General features: G+C 28.8%; 1 long non-coding RNA gene across 1 annotated transcript in view; it reads right to left on the bottom strand.

The window, feature by feature from the left end:
• The window catches only part of LOC142326919 (uncharacterized), a 110,486-nt gene extending 96,880 nt beyond the window's left edge, over positions 1–13,606 (bottom strand). The window contains exon 1 of the long non-coding RNA XR_012756879.1: positions 12,877–13,606. This is a non-coding gene — a long non-coding RNA (uncharacterized LOC142326919). The remainder of the gene's footprint in view (positions 1–12,876) is intronic.
• Positions 13,607–19,530: the final 5,924 nt, after the last annotated feature.

The raw sequence follows: 19,530 nt of genomic DNA on the forward strand, positions 1-19,530 counted from the left end.
TTAGGAAAAAGACGTTGGAAAAGAATTTGGGGCAGTCATTAATGCTTTTGAAAAAACTGCTTATACCAAACCAGTTCTCCACCACTCTACTGCTAGTGTTAAATCTCTTCCTTTTGACAGTCACTGAAAAATGGCTATAAACTTTAAAAACAAAAATTTTGATGTTAACTAAATTTGATCTAAACTGTCAGTTGCAAATTTAATTGTATTATGTAGTACATGATTTGAGCAGTTGGCCTTTGTAATATTACAGTTTTGATTTGAGCAGCTGAAAAACATAGATGATTGCATTATCTACACTAAAGGCAGAAACATTTTTGTTATCAAGACACTGAGTTTTGAAACTGTCCAGAAGCATTTCAGAAATTACTACAGCAGACTCTGAAAAGTTCAATTTAACACAAATGAGAAGCAGTTTTCTTTCCTTAATTAGAAGCATCTGTGGTAAAAAGGAAATTGTAGGTGCTTTTTTCTGAGGGCTTCATGATTTATAGAAAATCATTGACACTTTAGGCCAAGGATGCTTTTAACCACAGATTTTGTTCTGCCACAGTGTGGTTTTGGTTGTGTTTCACACAATGATATACCAATGATAATTCACTCACCGTAACAGCGTCACATTCTGACAGCTTCTTCAAATTAACAAATAAATTAGATAATTTGCTGGTAACCTGGTTTCCTTTTCCATTTGCTTTGTGTCCTTTGTACTGGCTGTACTGTTTCACATACTGTCCAAGAATATTAAATCTTTTTTTTTACAGTTTATAGTGGGTTCAATTTTCCATGGGTCCTGATTCTGCACACTTGAAAGTTTCCTCCCATTTCTTCAAAAAAACCTGATGATACTTTAGCTTTTTCTTGAGCTGATACCAAGTTAGGATCTGGATAAGATTGTGAATTCATCTGGGTAATAGTATTTTTAATCAGCAAATTGAATGAATGTGAAATATACAGAGTATATTCAATAGCAGAGAATATTTTTGTATAATGGATGCTTAATAATATGGTACAATTGTTAGTTAAGTAAGCACTAAGTAAGAACATTGTTAGTTCTCACTATCATTTGCATTAATATAATATAGGAAGCAACAGCATTGAAAAGAAGCTTCTTCCAACTCAATATGTTATCACGATAGCAGTTTTTATATAAATATATGGTCAAGACATAATTGACAGGCAAAAGCTAAGATGCTAAAACCAAAATAATCTTAATTATAAGATTAAGGAAAACAGGGAAATAGGAGATAAGAATACAACCTCCTGTTGCATTTTCTCTGTGAATATTATTAATTTGGATATTGGTGGTTGCATTGTCGACAGTATGTGAAAAATTACTAATTCTCAATTAACAAATAATTTACTTTGCACTAACTTATTTTAAAGGTATTCAGGACTATCATTTCTTTGAATTATTAAAACAGATTACAGAGAAGTAAAAGCATGTAAAATAAAACTTGCTAGAAAAATGTAGAACTCTGGGAAAAACAAGATCTGGCATCCCTACAATACATAATTATAATTACTATTATGTTCCCATATGTATGTGTTAATCAATAATTAGTTATATTTATGTATAACATGATATAAACTCATATTATGATAGACTGACTATCGTACTTTTACAATAGATAACCGACTATTAGTTTTTTCTTTAAAAAAAAACAATACTAAAACTTTATCGACTATAATAATAAAAAAAGACTTATCTTTGGTTTACAAATTTCCAGATCTGAACCTTAGCTGTTAGTGAAATTGGACAGGTCTGCAAAAATTGATTAGGGAATAAAATGAGACCGTGCTTGTTATTTAAAGCAACAATGAAGTTTTTCAGAGCAGTCATTGGCAAATCTAAGTTTAAATATATTAATAAATACAAGTTTTTCAGCTACAAACTCATTGAAAAATATACATGTCTGGTGGTCAAAGCAGGGGTCAACCTATTCCATTGTCTTTCCTTATACATGTACATTCTTTAATCAATCAAATATATAAGGCCAATTCTCCACAACTTGCAATACTTGTTTTGAACAGCCTTCAAAAAAAATGAATTATTTGGTATGTGATCTACCAGAAAGTTGTACATCTTTTTACAATAGTGGTAGGGGTTTCAGAGAAAACTCAGATAAAATTCTAGCCATAAATTTTATCAATTTGCTGAACTGCCTCTTTATGGAGTTGTATCAGAAAGGTGGACAGATTAGTGAATGGAACCTACAGGAATAATTAAAACCAATACTTATATTTGCTGCTAAGTCATAACAGCTGTTAGTTGTGCGACTGACTGACACACACAAGTCATCCTTAAGCGATCATTTTTTAAATATTTATTTATAAATGTAGATTTTCAGTTGAAAGTGAGCTACCCTTTTGTTGAAGATTTAATTGACTGAGAAGCCTATAGACTTATGGGTGGGAATAAAACATTGAAATTTGTCCGTCTGCAATTGCTTTCAAAAGCAATTCATGAAAAACAATTTCATTTATTATGTATTTAAAAATGATTTGAAGTAAACTTATTAGCAAGATTTAGATAGTCACCTAGTTCTTAAAAAATGTTTTTTTGGATGAGAATAAAGCATTGAAATTTGTAATATGCAACTGTTCTCAAAAAACTTAAATATTCATGAAAAACATGTCTATTATGTTCAGAAAGATGATTGAAAGAAAGTAAATTTATTGACAAAATATAATTTTTATATTAGGCAAGTAATTTTATTTAGACATATCATAAATGTTAAGTTTGCCTATATAAGCAAACTATATCTGGGCAGCAAGCAATATGCTGTGTGGGTTGTTTAATCTAGTTAAGAAATTCTATGATCAGGTCTGAGAGGGAAGAAAATTTTACCGATCTGAACATAATATTTAAATAAAAAACAAATGTTAACGAACAGAAATTTACAAAACCAATATGAGGCTGCTATCAAGGGACGAATAACAAACATCTATTAGTCTCATAATAAATATAAATGATTGGTACCATATAAAATACTAGTTACAATGTTCCAAATGTTAATTTAAAACAAAACACATAAATGCACAAAATGCATAAAACACATTATTGCCAATTAACACATAAATGCCAAAAAATTACTTTAAAAGTATTTTGGTATTGAATCTTTTCAATGGAAACTTCATTTTTCCCGACTTTTCCTGACCAATTTTGTAAAAATTTACTGACTGTCATAATGTTATGCTATTGCCATTTACTACGCAAATTTTTTAGATATTTTATTTTTTTGAAGCCTTCACCATCTCCATAGCTGCCCAACTCAAAATTTTTTATTTATTTATTATTATATTAATTTTTAAAGTTAATTTATAATGATTTTTTATAATATACATTTAAAATTGTTTCAGTAAATTACATTGCAATGTACAAAAAAAACCAATATTTAATAAGTTTCTTGCATAAAAATAAACATCTTGGTAACTAAAAGAAACAGAAATAGGAATAAAAACTAAATAAAGCAATTTTTAAAAATAGTTGCCTCATACCTAAGATTGCTAAAACTTTTTCACAAAACTAAACTAAAAATAAACAAAACACAATATTTAATAACTTGGTCTGTATAAAAATGCTAATAAACACAGATTTCAATTTAACAAAGAATATATATCATAACTTAACGGAAAACCAAAATCACTGTGACTAAAAGTAATACAGATAAGAAATTTAGAACAAAACACCTTACTTCATACAAAAAAAAAAAAACTAATGTCATTAACTTGAAAAATATTTTGTCATTATTATCCTAGCGTATTTGCAGAATACCATCAAAGTATGGTGCAAAAAAAAAAAAACAAATTAATGACATAAGAGCATTTATAGCTCCAAGCTGGAATTTTAATGCTATACAACAATCAGGAAACATAATTTTAAAAGTTGCACCAATATCTTCATTAAACAGTTTTTAGAAACCATTTAAAGGCAATTAAAATACAATAAAGATTCATGGTGGTTTGGGAGAAATTTCTAGAAAACTGTTAACAACCTTTAAATTTTTCAATGGTAACTGTTTGTTAAAATTCCACCAGTGAAAAGATTAATTACAATTTGGAATATTCCAAATTCAATATAAAAGAATAATTGGGAATGTATGCAAGAACAGGACATGTTAACGGCTGCTTGATGCATGTAGTTGCAATGTGCTGGGCGATGGTGTCACAACTTCCTGACTATGGAAAAGTGTATCAAATATATTTTGACATTACTTAAAAAATACTTTATTAATAACTAACATAATCCTAACTCGGTAACAAAAATGCAATCCTCTGAAATTTTTTGCAATTTTTCCTGATTTTTTCGAAAATTTCCAGACTTTTCCTGGCTAAATTTATATTTCCTGCCTGTGGGACAACCATCTAATGAGTATAGATTTGTTTCAACCTTCCTAAATTTTGTCACTGACCATCATGCCAAAAAAAAAAGAATTGCAGCAGATAAAATTAAGTTTTTGTATAATGAGGTTGAATAAGTAATAAATTTGATATAAAGATAACAACATTACATATTACAAAAGACATTTTGCTGAATAATTTGGTGCAATCTTTTGTTAATTTCTAATGACTTTTTTGGATATGAAAAAATGTTTAAACAGTGAATCACTGGAGACAGTATCAGTAATTTGTTACTAAAAGCAAAATAAAAAAAACTTACATCTGTAATCTAATCAACTAATTCTTTTGACAAGGACTTCCATAAACATTATATATGTATATATATATATATATATATATATATATATATTATGTAACCTTCATGTCTTAACAAATTTGTACCTTAGTTAACAAAATATTAACCATATGATAACCAGCATGCAGTTTAAAATTACATACACTGTTACTCTAGCACGGCCAGAGTAGGAGTGCCATGTAATTTTAATAATCTATTCAGAGAAATCTAAAAAATATAGATAGAGGTATATTTGAAAGGTCAGCAAATAATGTTTTAATGATAATTCATGTCGCGCATCCAAATCAAAGCCGGAAAAATTCTAATTCATATTGTATAAATAAAGAGTTATTGCTGATCCTAAGATATTCAATTAAAAGAGATACTGTAATAAATGAGTTATTTATACTAAGTCAGACTCATTTTAATTCTTAGTATGACCCTCATAGGAAATAAATATGGCAATCTGCCAAACCAAAACAGTAGTGACTAATTAAATATGTACAGTAAAAGAAAAAATGTTTAATTTTAAACACCTAATTTTAGATTCACTCTTTTACTGATAAAATTACTATTTAAAAATAATTACACTTCTTTTGTTACAAACAATTAATGTAACTTTCATACATTTGAAAAACTGAATTATGACAACATTAATCACAAAAACATTTTTAGAGAAACTTGATTCTCTGAACTCATCACTACTTAATAATTTAACAGAGATTCACCCAATTACCATAAAAAAAAAAAATTTAACATTAGATTACTTTAAATTGCAAAAAAAATCTTCTTGAACTACATGCAAGCTAATAATGTTACTAGTTGATCATACACTTTTTTTTAAGCTTAATAACACAACAGCTCATTTGAAGTGTACACATGGATGAGTTTCTTTTCCTATTTGGAAGTAAACTAACTATAATTAATTATTTGGATTAAAATGCACAGGATATGGAAAAATACTTTCTTCCACTGTATACCAATTAATAAAAGTGTTAATCAACTGGTACTTGTTTTTAAAATTCAAGCCTCTAGCGTTAAAATCTTGTTTTAAAATTCAAGCCTTTACTTAGTAAAATTTAAAACTATACAAAAAATATTCTTATTTGGGAACTTTGAATGTGGCAGAAGTATTGTAATAGCGTAATAGTATTTTTATTAGAAAATTCTTGGTAACAAGAGTCAGTGACTGGAAATATACGGTTTTGGTGAAGAAGAGAAATGCATACTTTCCCACAAATATTAAGTGAAAGTTCTGTAGTGCTGCCTAGGTTTTTACTACTGGTAATGCCTAGGTTGTATCACTGATAATTTGCAAGCTGGAATAATATCAGACTGATATCTAGGTTTAAACACTTCAAATGCTATTTTTTAAAGTTGCTTTACATAACATCAGTAAAATTACAATTAATTAAATCCAAAACATCTAAGATTTTTATTAATAAATGACATAAATATTAGCATAAAATTTATGTAACACAATCATAGGACTGAACTACTGTTAACATTTAACAATCAAGACAAATCATTTTTCAATTACTTTTTATATAAACTCTACTGTGTGCAAATAGTATTATTTACCTTAAAATGGAAAGTTTATAATTATGGAGTCAGATTTTACATTCCATCTATACAAAAATACGTACAGCAAAATGTAATAAAATGAAACCTGTCTTCATTCTTCAACTTACAAATTAATACTTTTGGTTTTAATTAAATATAACATTGATAGGTTATATTAGTCAACAGAAATATAATTTGTTAATACTTTTATTAACAAGACATATATTGTATATTTATCATTTGTACATGTTATCTGTTTGAAAAATTAACAGGCAATGGCGGTTACTGCTTCTATAACATGCATGAGACAACTAATACAAAAATTTACAATTAGTTATATTATAGTTTAATATATAAAATCGATCGATTAGCATTGATCGAGTTCACTTGTGAAATCTTGACTTGTATGAGATGAGTAATAGTTCATTTAGTATATATTTATTGTTAACACACCTGATCTGCGTAGTCAAATAAGATAAAAAAAAGAACTCATATAAGAAATATTCTCTACTTGCATTCACTTAACAAGTATTTTCATTAGAACTACAAAGAATAATATCCTTTAAGCATTAATGATTCTTATAAATTTATTAAAAATAAAGATTTAAAAAGATGAATTAAGAACTACCATGTTATTCCAAAATAAACAATATGACAATAAAAGAAGAAAGATAGATTTCAATTTCATGCGTGAAGGAACATTATATAATGCCAAATTTTAGACCAATTAACTACCTAATGTCAGGAGTCCTCAGCAGGAATTTAACTGAGACCCGATGATGATACCAAAAATACATTCTTCAATATAAAAATGAGATTATATCACAAAAGTTCATTTCTTCATCAAGAAAGTTTGTTATGAGGCAAGCCAATTAATAATAAACCTAAGCACAACTAAATCTTGATGAGTAATAACTTAGAGCAAATGTGAAAACAATTATGTTCTTAACATTACAGTATCAAAAATTAAATGTATTAATGAAATTTGGTGTCAAATAACTAGAAAATTTGTTATATAAGCAATCACTTCAATGTTTTGTAGATATCACTTTATTGATTATAATAACACAAAACAACAAAAGTCTATTTTTTATAATAACAGTTGAGTATATATATATATACTCAACTGTTAGTAGATTGGAATTTGTAACTTGTGGTGTTCTGCAGGATGACAGGGGTGTTCTGTGAGACATAGACAAACTAAGATATTGATTTAACGCTAACTATTTGGTGCTTAATGAAAAAACAAAATATTGATTTCAATGTAAGTAAAGATACTAAAGTTGATGAACCATTATATTACAGATGTCAGAATTGTATTGAAAAGCTTGTAACTAATTGTGTTAATGTATTGTGATAGAGGATATTGAAAAAATAAAGTATTTAGGGTTAATAATTTATCAAGGGTTATCACGGCTCAATACAATTAACGAACTGAAAATTCAAATGATTAAACATTTTAGAATACTTAATTTTTTTATTTCTTTTTTACATATCAGAATCTGTTTTAAAATGTGTGTATCATGCACTCATAGGGTCGCTATTGCTGTATGGAATTGTATGTTGGGGTCAAAGGATTAAAACTTTGATCACTGTCCTGAAAATGACTATACATTTAATCTGTAAAAAGTAAAGGTTTCAACACACTTTTCAATTATTTATGGATGCCAAAATTTTGCCATTAGACATTTGTTTGTACATAAGGTTTTAAAAATTTGTTGTCAGGAGCCGAAACAACAATCAATATATTATATAGCCAGGTATAGTTTACAATCGGAATTTTGTTGTCTTTTATCTAAACCTAAGGGTCAAATGTTTAAAAGAACTTATTGTTACTTTGTACTTAAGTTATATAACTACAGTATATACTCTTATAAAGGAAAATAGAAATTTATTTCATATGTAGTCTTAAGGATTGGATTTTTAAACTTTCTGATGTTGAAATTTTTCTTAATACAGTAAGATAGAATATGGAGAAGCAATTTACCTTACTGAAAGCTGTGCTAGAGTAGGATTAAAAGAAGTTTCCTGAAAGGGAAGCTATCAGTAAATATTTGATGATAGTAACAGACATTAACTCTTGAATATACAAGTTGTTAATCTAATCATAATCTGCAGTGAGGAAAGAGTTACGGAAGTGATAACCTGAACTCTAGGCTTCTCTTGGAGGCACCTAAATTCCATACAAATTATTTTTTGTTTTTTTCTTTATAGCATGATCCAGCCACATTAGCAGTTGTTTAAATATTACTAATTATTGAAAGTTAAATGGTTAATCTTTAGTTCAGATGTATTGTGTGAATCTACTTAATGTAAATATTCATAATGTATAGTGCAATTATTTTTATTATATTAATACTTAATGTAATCTTCACCTAAGTCCATCTGGTTATAATATTGAATTCTACTTAATAAATAAATAAATATATGCAAATATAGGAAATTATCATATATAATAAATACTTTTACTTTCGGCAGCTAAAGGAAAATAAAAAAGTGTCAACAATAAATTACCTAAGATAAAGTTACAATATTTAAAAAAAAAATACTAACATTATAAAAACTAGTTGATGAATGAGAATTAAGGAATCAGTCTAAAATTGTGTGATTGTGAGTTAATTAAAATTCTAAATGGTTGTACCAACCATAGCTGTTGAACCTAACAGATACATTAGTTAAATAAAAGTGAAAAATCCATAGGATAAACAAAATAATTGGGAATAAAAAATTAAATCTATATAGTAGGATTTCTATAATTTTCTTTTCCTACTGTAAATTTCTAAACTCAAATTTAATGCTCTGAAATGCAGTAAATAGTTTAACATCCAGTCTTAAATGCTACTCTACCCTAAATATGTACCATACTGACAGAAAATTATGTTGAATCTTATTCAAAACTTAGCTTCCCAGTCTGCAGCAACTAGTATCCTGACAAATATAAAAACTACAAAAACTTTACAATACGCTACGCTCTCTAAAATAATGAAAATTAAATTAAAAAAGTTATATTTTTTTAATGTTTAATGTCAAACCTAAACAACTTTACTTGTACTTTAGAATAAGTACATTACACTTTTAGTCATCTTCAATGACATTGGTTTTGGTGTTTTTTCCACTAAGGTGTTGGCTGATAAGATTTATTATTATTATATTTTTTTAGTTATGAAAATACATAATATTCAGTATGTGGTACAGAACAGTTTTCATATGTAACTGTTTTTGTTCATTTTGTACCTAATTTTTGTGAATGAATGTTATTTATTGATGTTGGTTATTTATTTGTATGAGAACAAGTGTAGATTTTGATGTCATGGATTGCTTTTATGTCTTCATTATATCATTACTTGACCCATGCTCCATTTATGCAATATGAAACTGCAATTGGAGCTGAAATGCATATATTAAACTCAAACCTAAATGTTCTACACTAGACAAATGGGATGCAGCTCAAAGGATATAATGAAAACATAAAAGCACTCCATAACAACATGTCAAAATCTGCCAACCACCTTATAGAGACAACTAGCAAATACATTATCATTGTCTGGAAACTCTACATGTGCTCAAAAAAGGAACACTAAAGCTTCAATATACACTCCTAGCAATAACACAAACTGATAACCACAATGAAAAAACAACCTCCAGTTTTACTGAGGATTCCTTCTAAAACAAATAAAAAAAAAGCATTATAATTTATGGCTTATTAAAAGCCTTTTTGAAAATTTTGTGTCATTAAAATAAAAAATTGTGTAATTTTTAATCTAACAATGATGGAACGTTTTCACATTATGTTAAGTTACTTAATATCTCTTAGTAGCAACTTAATTGGTACTTAATTCTTCAAACAGCCTAAAGTAATTATAGTGGATATCTATTAACCCAATTCTGTGACATAATATCCCAATGAAGGTAATATGTTCGGGAGCCTACATGTAAGTATTTCTGTACAAAACATAAAACCAGTACATTATGTGCAACAAACTCTAATTTGATTATAATAATTATTATTGAACTTAAATTTTCTTTGGATAAGCCAAAATAATTTATTAACATTTGACTAATTAGAATTTTTCCTGTCCGTTTTACACTTTTATATTAAAATCCTGTTTCTTTAATTATCCTATATTAAAGATCAATGTTTGTCAGCAATGTTTTTTTAGGCAGTCATGGTTTTTAATTTTTAATATTTATCTCTGCTATATAATGTACACATCACTGCTACAACAATAATTCCTTTTACATTAAATGCTGTAAGTAGTTCGTCTACAGCAGTTTTATTTTCTATACAATAGTCTTCTTTAACAATTATGTGAACATATTTATTTTAACAAATATAATAATAATATTCATTATAAAATTTTTCAAAATGATATTTACCTGTTATAACTCACAGAATTAAAACCAAGCTTCACACACCAAACATGAAAGTAAGAGCAATATTTCATACAAACAAAATAATCAAAAATTACTCTCCATCTAAAATTGGTAAAATTTAAAAAATTTCATTCAACAAAAAAAAAATATCTTAATTTTAATCATTATTTCTGGGTAAAAAATGACATATTAAAAAAACTCTTATCAAGAACAGATAATCTCAGTTACTAGTCAATAGCTACAAATCCCCATTATAACTTTTAATATGCTTCTTGCATACATTTAACCAGTTTTCATAATTATTTTTAGCATAATGATGGATAAATAATAATTGTGATGTTATTTAAACCCTTATTAAACTAAATTTTTTCTTTAAAAAATAAAAGCAGCAAGTCTAACTAAAAAAAAAAAACTCTAACGATAACCTTCCAATTTTTTTAAAACTTTATAAATTTACGTCTCAATCTTATCTACACACAAGTAGTAGTTTTGTTTTTTAGTTGTATATGAATAACTTAATAAAATAGCTGCCGAGTTGTAAATTTTAAAAAAGTTTTGTACTCCCATAATAATATGAAATGAGGGAAAAGGTATAAGAGTTACTGCTTAAAATACTTGGTTGAACCACAGATAAGGTTTAAGAATCTTACAATTATTAATAAATTTTAAAAATTCATACTTGCATTATCCTAAGAAATATGGTCTATCTATATCCTGAGGTATTTATATAAAAATATTTAATACATAATTATTATTTATTGATAGCATATTTATGAGTCACACAAGTTTGTTTCAAATTATGTCTGTATCCTTATGTTAAAATAATTTCGTGTAGTGGACTTATGACGCTAACAGCAAACATTTAGAAGGAAAGTTTTTATAGCTGAGAAATGTAATTTAAATTTAATAATTTTTAATTTATATTGAAATAAACAAGAGCACTATTTTAAAAGTAATCTTTTAACAGTTCCATTAGTTCTTTAAGAATCCTAAATTATTTTCAATCATAATATTTTTTATTAATAATCTGCAATAATAATTACTGATTATTATTATTATTATTAAACCACCTCAATCAGCATACATACTATTATATACTACACATACTTTTCACTTAAAATGAAAAATTTATAAGGTTCTTTTAAATACGTAATCATAAAGATTGTAACAAGAAAAAAAGTAAAAATAATTTCCAATAACAAAACACATTTGAATTCAAAGTTCACTGCACAACTGTTAGTTACAAAATTCTTTTTACTTTTCTATTTATTCTGTTCCAAGAGATAAGAAATTATTTCAGTTTTAACCACCATTCTTATTATGCTTATATGAATTGATTTTAATTAATACTTCAGTAGGTCATTATAAATGATATAATGATGTTATATCATTTAGACAACTAAATCCAAATTGCATACAGTAGTTAAAGACATTGATAAATTTTCCAAACTAGATTATTTCACAAATACAACTCCAATATCAATAATATATGGAAATTTAAATTATACCCACATGAAACAAATCATGAAATACGATATGGTGAAACTAGATACAATATAAAGGGAACAATCATAACTGAACCCCACAACTTATTTATTAAATAACAAATTTTAAAGTTTAATATCAATGCAAAAAACTAACAGGCGCTAAACATTAATTCATAAAAATAAACATTAACATACCATTCACACCACTATACAACTTTTACAGCTACATTTTTCGACTGAATAATTAATACCCAGATGCTACCACAGTAACAGGTATAATTTCAGTAAGCTAAATATTATTGTACATTTTCTTTAGCTCCAAAATACTGAATATATCTAGTATGCAACAACCCATTACTTTGACTTTTTTAATTATACTTTTAACCCACGATTTCTGGTTAAATTTTATAATTTCAGGCTCGTTCAAACACAATAAACCTACTTCTATTTGACTGCAAGGCAGTTTATACTGTGTTTTAAACGGACAAGATTAACAGATACGTTTTTATAATTAAAATTTAACCAAATCTATAATATTACGTAATGTTTATTAAGAACAGTGGTAACTAAAACACAACACTGGACAAAGTCCATCCAGTAACAACTTGAGATGATGCATTTTATTAATCTACCCAAGATTTCAAATAAAAGTGCGTTATCAACTGTAAATTGAAGAAGAGGAATAGAAAATTAAACATTTGGGAGAAAATACAAAAGATATAAATGCTAATTTTCAAGTTAATATTGTAAATTATAAATATAAAAACTCAAACTTACACAATGAAGATCACTGAATGTAGTATTTGTATAAATCTTAAAAGAAAATGCATAACACAAGTTCACACATTATACACTGGTAATCTGGAGCACTGTTTTCACATATTATGCACTTTTAAATCACCTAAAATCACCAAAAACTAAAATAAACTTAGCTGCAGCAATACCAACGAACTTCCTTACGAATTGAAATACACACATCCACCTTACCTGTTGCTTAACTCTGATTGGTCCAAAAAATCGCCTGATCAACAGACGAAACCCCCTCCATTTACGTCACTTAAATGTACAAACAGCAACATACCAAATAAATAACTTCCACTAGAGAACGCCACGGTAGTGCATCAATCTTTCGTAACTTTTTAACATTTACTTGATAATCACATGACAGATTTGAATGACGTGTGAAAAGTAGTATTGCAACTTTTAACTAGTACTATAACTTCATTCGTTTGTTGATTGACATTCACTGTGATGAAAGCATGCGGCTGTAAATTTTGTTATTATTTATTTAAAATGAAAATTTATATCTTCAAGGTGCAGATAATTATTTTTAATTTGTAAACCACAAATATTCAACTTTATAAAGATTGTTGGGATAAACGTGTACGCACACAATCAACCGATAACAGTGAATGTATTTCTATGACTAATAAAAGTTTAAAGTTTACGTCTACATTTTTAAGATTAAAAAATACTCTCTAATAAAGCTGATGTACTTGCCTGTTCTAGTTTGTAATGATTATATCAGTTACAGTTTATAATTGTCAGTTTAAAGTGAAGTGAAATTATTTACATTGAAATATAAACTACCTCTACGTCTTAATTGAGTAATTATTTACTTGCAATATAAAAAATAAGTACGATCTTTCTTTGTAACATCTGCACAAATACAGCTTGTAATTGTAAAGATAAATTCGTAATAGTGTACATAATTTTAACCACAGAAAATAACTTAGAATATAATAACAAATTACTTTTTATTCTAAGATATCGAGTAATGCAAATACGTTACTCTAATTGGGAGTGTTAAATTATATTCACACCTAACCTCTTGCATAAAAAGTATGTATTATCCCTACAAATTTATAACGATACAAAATTGCACCTTAATTCTTCGGAAGCTGATTTGGGAAATTAAATACTTAAGTCCTAAAACAAACAACTGTCCTAACGGTCGTTTACAAATTACTGCTAGCAAAATATTTCGCGCCGATTTAAGCTCCAGAGGTGAAATAAGGCCGTACTGAAATTCTTGGGCCCAAATTAAGGGGAAAATTTTGTGATAAAAACTTTAAAACTCGAATAAAGTAGGTTCCCTGTATTGTATCTAGTAATATCTGAGAAGTTAAAAAATTTGGTACCATGTAAACGTACTTTTGGAGAGCTGTAAATTATGTTTTTTTTAATTGCGATAAAAATATATAAATTTCAAACAAACTGTTGAGAATTTAATACTTTGAAAACTGATAAATAGTCAAACCCAAATATAGGTTTCAGGTATTTGACCAATCCCAAATAAAACAGATGGATAAATATCTGGCAGAAAAACATTACAATGTTTTGTATAGAAACTGAGTTTTTAAAAGAATATCGGTTCAAAAATATTTTAATAATCTGAATTTTTTACATCTTTGTGCAACATGTTCAGAAGTATGGACTCAACAAAATTCTTTATTTTGTAATTATTCACTTTATTTAATATCGTTACATGTTTAATGTATTAATTTTCACGCATTTCTTATTTTTAAGTTTTGTTAGATCCTTAAAAACTTAAATTTTTTTTATTAAATAATTTTGTAATATGAATTTTTACCACAGTTCTTACAATCAATACATTTGACTGATCTGTCCAGGCAAATTTTCCTTATATTTTATTTCTGAATTAATATCTTCCTTCTCCTTCCTGATGAGATCAAAAAATGTATTATATAAAATATTTATTTATCATTTATAGAAAATAATAAATCTTTTTATTAAGATTGATCAAATCATTAAATAACTTAAAAGCCAAATTCATGCAATAGTCAGGTACAGTAAACATAAGAAAAGAAAGAAGTTCTTTCATGAAAACTGGATTGTGAATCTTCAACTAGGGATATTTTTTTAAAAAGAAAAGTTAATTATATTATTGTAAATTTATTCTCTTTTGGCAGTTAATAATTAATTATTTAATACATAAATTTATATAATATTTATGCTTCTATAAAATAAAATAAAAATCATGACTAATTTTCAATACATCTGGAAAAATTCTCCAAATCTTATCAAGATAATAGTCCAGTGATATAGCACATGGTGCTATTATTAGACGATGCTCTTTTTGAAGTGGTTAGGAAACCTCTTGTTACTGGTTAATAAATAGCACACTTAATTCTATTTTTTGTGTAATACATACTTCTTTTTTTAAATCTTGTGCATTTGTAAAGCTTGTTTAAGTGTTGAGTTTGTGGTTTTTAATCTTCTATTTGTTAAATTTGCATGTTGAGGTAATATTCAAACTACAATTATATTTGTATCTCTAGGTGAATACACACTAGTTTCCAGATAATTATGTTACTTTTTATATATTGAGGGGTACCTCCCTCTTTCTTTGTGACCACTAACCTTTTTGTATTTTTTAATGCTGGTCTGGTCAAGAGTTTTCTATGTTACTTCATGATCATAAGATTAATTTGAAGTGTAATATTTCCAGGCAAATGTCCAAGGAGCACTATTTGTTATTCATGGAATAATAACAAAATATTCTTCACATGATCTAAAATATGTATAACCATGTTCCGATCTGAATAAAGTATTCTTTTGTATTTATTCATGGAACCACAAGAGGCAGATTTAACACTCTATTTAATTTTAGCAAGCAGGTTTGAAGAAACAGAGCTACGTACAGATATTTTGTATATCTTGGAAAAGCATTTTTAATTCAGAATAAGTAAGATTTAAGAGAAATAAAAAATATAGAGAGTAGAATTTTTTACTTGTTCAAAAATCATACCATCATCTTCAGTTCCCTTTAATTCAAGTTGCCTTGGATTCCTCCACCTGCCTTGATCCATCTCTCTTCCATTACGAGAGTAATCTGTTGTGCACTTCTTCCATCACCCTATTTATCCATTTAATTTTTGGTGGTGTATTCCTTCATCTTCTACCTGTTTCCTCTGCAAGCAGCATCCGGTTTGGTAATCTTCCCTCATCCATCCTTTCAATATATCCAAAGCACCTGAGCTTTGATCTTCCAATTGACTCAACAAGGCTTCCCAATTTCAGTACTTCTTTTAAATCATACTGCTCCTTACCCTATTTCTTTGTCTTCCCTAGCATGCTTCTCTTAAATTTCATTTCTGCTATCTTCCATCTTTCTGCCATGTAGATAAGAATTAGCACAAAGTTGGCTTTATACTACATAACTCTTATATCGCAAAGGTACCTCCCTGTTCCAGACCAGACTTCTTACACTCTGATGAAATACACTTGCCTTCTTTACTCTTGCACTTAATTTCTTAACTACTTCTTTAACTATTCTTCCATCCACAGAAAAAAACTTTTCAAGATAACTAATCTCTTTTACTCTTTCTATTTTTCAACCATTCATAGTTACGTCCATTGAATTACTCTTTTTTTTTGTTTTGCACAATTACTCTATTCTTCTCAACACTAAACTGCATTCCGCATTTATGAATTTCTTCACTCCACACCTTTATTGCACACTACATCTGTTTCAGCAGACTCCCCCCATACAACCAGGTCGTCTGCAAATAACAAGTTGCTTGTTGCTTTTTAACTTTCTTGAAGATTCCATCCATAGTTATTATAAACTAAAGTGGAGATACCACACTTCCTTTTATCAACCTCTCTCTATCGCAAACCAATCTGATCTCTCCAACCTTGTCCTGACACAACTCTGGCTACCCTCAGGCATAGCTTAACCATTTGGATGTCCGCTTTATCCACATTTCTTTATTCTAGCAGTTGCCACACAACTTCCCTATCCATGATATCATATGTGTTTACTATGTCCAGAAACACCATTACTAACTTCTTATAAAAAAAATCCCATTTCTCACGCACTTGTCTTAGTGCGCTGAGATAAGTGGATCTATCATTAATCTGTAGCGGATCTACCATACCTGAATCCCATCTGTTTCTCTTCCAACCTCCCTTTCACCTCCTTCTGATGCATTTCATTTTCCAATACCCTTTCAAACAGCTTTGCCATGTTTGAAAGTAGTGCAATTCCTCTAATTACTAAATAACATCTAGTCCCCTTTTTAAATATAGGTATTATTATTATTCCCTTTTTCCAGTCTTCTGGAATCACCTTCATTTTCCATATACTTCTGAATAGTCTGTACAGCCATTGTAAATCATAAACTCCTGCAGCCTTTACCATCTTGGTGCTTAGCCTTCTTTCATTTTTCTCAAAGCATCCTCTCTCTATGTCTTTCATCGTTACGTAACATCCCTCTTCTATCTTCCAGTTTTCTCACCGCTCCACTGTCATATCCTTTTCCTCCCAATTGATTTGGGATAAGTTCACTATAATATTCTTTCCATTTACAAAGTATTTCTTCCTCCTTTACTACCACATGTCCTACATTGTTCTTAATAAACTCTGTATCTTCTCCCTTTTCTTTTAGTTCCCTCCACCACCATTCATTAGTTCCCTCCTTATCACACTCACTCTTTCTCTCTTCACTAACAAGTAAACAATTACTGGCTTTGTTCTTCTTTCTCCCATCAGTATCTCAAAACCTTCTTTCTGTTCTTCTTATCAAACCATGAGTTACCCACTATGAAGTTATTCCGCTCATAAAATTGTATCATTATTTCACCTTCTCCATTTATTCCTCCGTAACCATGTGGTCCCCGTACTTCCGCTATTACATTTTAATCTTTTCCCATTTGTGCATTCATGTATCCTATCTCCTATTATTACTACCTCCTTATCTTCTACGCAGCTTTTCAGTTTCTCTAAGAACTGTCCTACATTTTGTTAAATATATCCCACTTGAGGTGTACTTGTATGGTAACCCAGCACTAGTGCGATATGCACTCGTATGAAATCCCAGGTCTTACCACCGTTCCTTAGCCTTAATCTTATGATTCTATCATCTGTTGCCTCCACCCTTTCTATGTACTCCTTTATTTCCTTACCCACAATAAAGTCAAGTCCATTTTTTGCCTTTTGCCCACCACTTCAATTTTTTTTTGTCTTCAGTCATTTGACTGTTTTGATGCAGCTCTCCAAGATTCCCTATCTAGTGCTAGTCGTTTCATTTCGGTATACCCCCTACATCCTACATCCCTAACAATTTGTTTTACATATTCCAAATGTGGCCTGCCTACACAATTTTTTCCTTATACCTGTCCTTCCAATATTAAAGCGACTATTCCAGGGTGCCTTAGTATGTGGCCTATAAGTCTGTCTCTTCTTTTAACTATATTTTTCCAAATGCTTCTTTCTTCATCTATTTGCCGCAACACCTCTTCATTTGTCCTTTATTCACCCATCTGATTTTTAACATTCTCCTATAACACCACATTTCAAAAGCTTCTAATCTTTTCTTCTCAGATACTCCGATTGTCCAAGTTTCACTTCCATATAAAGCGACGCTCCAAACATATACTTTCAAAAATCTTTTCCTGACCTTTAAATTAAACAAAGTATATTTCTGACTGAAGGCTCGTTTCGCTTGTGCTATACGGCATTTTATATCGCTCCTGCTTCGTCCATCTTTAGTAATTCTACTTCCCAAATAACAAAATTCTTCTACCTCCATAGTCTTTTCTCCTCCTATTTTCACATTCAGTGGTCCATCTTTGTTATTTTTACTACATTTCATTACTTTTGTTTTGTTTATTTTCATGCGATAGTTCTTGAGTAGGACTTCATCTATGCCATTCATTGTTTCTTCTAAAGCCTTTTTACTCTCGGCTAGAATTACTATATTATCAGCAAATCGTAGCATCTTTATCTTTTCACCTTGTACTGTTACTCCGAATCTAAATTGTTCTGTAACATTATTAACTGCTAGTTCCATGTAAAGATTAAAAAGCAACGGGGATAGGGAACATCCTTGTCGGACTCCATTTCTTATTACAGCTTCTTTCTTATGTTCTTCAATTATTACTGTTGCTGTTTGGTTCCTGTAAATGTTAGCAATTGTTCTTCTATCTCTGTATTTGAACACTAATTTTTTTTAAATGCTGAACATTTTATTCCAGTCTACGTTATCGAATGCCTTTTCTAGGTCTATAAACGCCAAATATGTTGGTTTGTTTTTCTTTAATCTTCCTTCTACTATTAATCTGAGGCCTAAAATTGCTTCCCTTGTCACTATACTTTTCCTGAAACCAAATTGGTCTTCTCCTAACACTTCTTCCACTCTCCTCTCAATTCTTCTGTATAAAATTCTAGTTAAGATTTTTGATGCATGACTAGTTAAACTAATTGTTCTGTATTCTTCACATTTATCTGCCCCTGCTTTCTTTGGTATCATGACTATAACACTTTTTTTGAAGTCTAACGGAACTTCCCCTTTTTGCATAAATATTACACACCAGTTTGTATAATCTATCAATCGCTTCCTCACCTGCACTGCGCAGTAATTCTACAGGTATTCCGTCTATTCCAGGAGCCTTTCTGCCATTTAA

The sequence above is a fragment of the Lycorma delicatula genome, chromosome 1 (assembly GCF_047948215.1).
Source record: "Lycorma delicatula isolate Av1 chromosome 1, ASM4794821v1, whole genome shotgun sequence".
Taxonomy (NCBI): Eukaryota; Metazoa; Arthropoda; class Insecta; order Hemiptera; family Fulgoridae; genus Lycorma; species Lycorma delicatula.